The sequence below is a fragment of the Misgurnus anguillicaudatus genome, chromosome 20, assembly GCF_027580225.2.
Source record: "Misgurnus anguillicaudatus chromosome 20, ASM2758022v2, whole genome shotgun sequence".
NCBI lineage: Eukaryota > Metazoa > Chordata > Actinopteri > Cypriniformes > Cobitidae > Misgurnus > Misgurnus anguillicaudatus.
This window is the reverse complement of record NC_073356.2, coordinates 11,433,162-11,436,220: the sequence shown is the minus strand read 5'-3', so window position 1 is coordinate 11,436,220 and position 3,059 is coordinate 11,433,162. Positions and strand designations below refer to the sequence as shown.

The 3,059-nt window shown below is 38.0% G+C and overlaps 1 long non-coding RNA gene across 1 annotated transcript; it reads left to right on the top strand.

Annotated features, from left to right (window-relative positions):
• Positions 1 to 627: 627 nt before the first annotated feature.
• Positions 628 to 2,297, top strand: LOC141351324 (uncharacterized). Its single transcript, XR_012359540.1, has 2 exons — positions 628 to 1,300; positions 2,085 to 2,297. It is a non-coding gene; the product is annotated as an uncharacterized lncRNA (long non-coding RNA).
• The last annotated feature ends 762 nt before the right edge of the window (positions 2,298 to 3,059 follow it).

Here is a 3,059-nt window from a genome sequence, read left to right as displayed (position 1 = left end):
TCGTGAATTTGCAACCGCAGCGTCAGACAAATATGCGATTAGTTTGCAGGCATGTGTAGAGATCTGCTGCCTGGGGATCGATTTGAGAGGAAGAGTAATCAAGCTATACTTTATATGGCGCGGGCTGATAGGAATAGTAACAGCATGATATTCACACGGTTTGTGATAATATGGGTAAGTAGGCACGGGGGTGAATGTTTAGATTTCACTCAGTCTCTATATACAGTAGAGTCCCTATAGAGTGTTTATAATAATTGATTTCAGTATACAGTAATATCTAAAAGGCTTTGTGTGGAGCATTATTTATCTTTAAGAAACATGTGACCCATTTGTACATTGTTTTGTATACAAGCAACTGCTATACTTTGAGAAAAATGCTCAAGAAATGGCTCCCAGCTGTACCATTTTAAAAAGTACACCTACCTGTATACACATAAAGAGTTTATAACAGTACCCCAGAGGTTCATACTGGTACCAAAGAGTGCATATACTCTAAGAAATGCTGGGTGGTTTCAACCCAGCGTTGGGTCAAAAAGGGACAAACCCAGTTGGGTTAAATTGTTTTTGGACACAACAACCCAGCATTATCGGTTGAAACAACACAGCATAAGTTAACCCCCAGGGGTCCAAAAACGCGGGGACGCGTTTTGACGTGTTTTCTCCTTATCATAGCAGAATCAACTTAAAATACTCCATCATTAATAATCAAACACTTACGTGTTTGACATCATTTGAAACTCTAAAGGGTCCTCTTAAATTAGTGTACATTCACAATAACAACAGATCTTTGTGTTTTTGTCAAATAAAGAAAATAAACAGGGTGCTCATTCAAACATTTCTGTCTCCGCCAGCTGTCTCTCAAATCACGTTACAAAAATTAGTTGAAACTCCGCGAATACTCGTCACACAAACATAATACACATATCCAAAGAAAGCCTGAAATGTCTACTTTTAAACAAGCTAATTATTATCAAAAACAAATATTTCCTGTTTATATAATCTGCACTGAAGTAAAGAGAGTACCGTTTTTCGTGGCTGAGCTCATTATCTCTAATGCGGTCACGCCCACACGCTGTTGACATGGTAATGAAGAGAAGAGCTGTTCAAACCAGCAAAGCGTAATGTTTGATAAGATTTAAAGACTTTAGCGCATGTTTGGATTATAAACTTTATACACACACGTGAGGAATATCTTCATTTATGTCTGGACATTGAGGAAGAGAAGCGTTTATCTTTAACGTTACCTAAGAAGAAGAACAATGGAAGGCGCAATGGAGGCGGATATATTCCTGAAGAAACTGTAAGTCATTTGTCTTCATTTATATTTGCTATCATGTAATATGTTATGGCTTGTGCAGTTCAACCTACATAAGCAACCTCAACAGACTGCACGCCTCGGATTGAAAAACGTTCGCATTGTTTACAAACGCGTAACTTGCGCGTGATCACGTAGGCCTAATGGCGGATTTCATTGTTTGCTGTACAGTGTTAGACACAGTTATTCACTTTCGTATCCTTCATGGCAACTTTGAGTAATGCTGCACTGCTGTGTCTTTTAAGTGTGTTGTAAGATTCCATGTTTACATGCTTATTTACAAACGAGTACGCGTGATCACGTACTGGCGGATTTCATTGTTACATGCTGTACAGTAACTTAGACACTTTCGTATCCTTCATGGCAACTTTGAGTAATGCTGCACTGGGGGGGGTCTACTGTAATATGATATTGTTTACATGCAACGCATTCCATACATTGCGATTTACACGCGACACCGTTTTATTATGAGCTCCGCGTTGTTTACACGGAGACTCGCCTTTTTTTTTATTATAAATTTACCTTGGCCAGTCTACCTAGGTGTGTGAAAGACACTAATCACGTGACCTAATGGTGGCGCAGCGGTAGTGCGTTAGGCCGCCATGTGGTAGACCCGGGTTCGAAACCCGCCTAGGCCAAGTTTTTTTTATACAGTATATTGAGTTTAGGCGACCACCGTTACAAGTGCTATCATTTACCCATCAGTTATGTATGTAAGGGTATTTCTGTGGACAATTTATGCTAACAGCTGTTCATAACTCTCTTACAGGTCTGCATCCCTCTCATCAGTAAACTATGAAGTGGAAAAACATATTCACACTCTTTGGAAATAAAGTTGTATGGTAACATGAGCCACATGAAGTTTACAGCTCTGTTGTTTATCAGTTTCTTATACAAGTTAAGTTTTTGAATAGGGTCCTACTGACCTTCATTTCTATTTTGATTATATTGTTAACTTCTTAATAAACCTCAAACAAACATGTTCATTTGTCCTCACATTCTTTACTGTAGTTCCCTCCTCCCTCATTATGCAGTTCATTATGCAGCTCATTATGCAGCTCATTATGCAGCTCATTATGCGAGCCTTTGTTTGCTAGCTGTCAATCAATCCTTCTCGCATACGGCCCCTCTAAACAAAAAGTGTCTTACAATTTCTAAATAAACATACTGGTTTATGTGAATGAGTAGGCAGGATGATTTTCACATCATTTTAAAGAAAAAACTCTAGACTACTAGATTCTGTTTAGGAAAGTCTTGTTAAAACATGTTTAGTATGGGTTTTGTGGACTTATATCAGTGACTCAAAATTTTAGCTTTTTAAAAAACCACGCATAAACCTTTTTCTCTCAAAAATACAAACATGTACATACATGTAGCTCATATAATATTTTAGCCCAGTTTGTGCTGAACACAGTGGTATGAGACACTTGCCATTATTATGTTGTAAAGCAACTGAAAAAAAGACCAAATGTAAGAGCATGTCAGAACCTCTGACAGTGTCCCAAAATGGTCCGACCCCAGAGGGTTAATAGTGGTTCCCAACCTTTTTAGCCCTAAGTGCCCCCACAGCCCTATCAGTAAGGCTCAAGTACCCCTTCAACGAAACTAAACCAAAATTGTGTTTTAAAGACAAATAATTAGTAATATAAATAAATTAATTAATTTTAAACATTAAAGTAAAAATCACTGACTGATGAAGCATGTTTATTTCAACAAACCACCATTATTGCGATCAGTGTTTGCA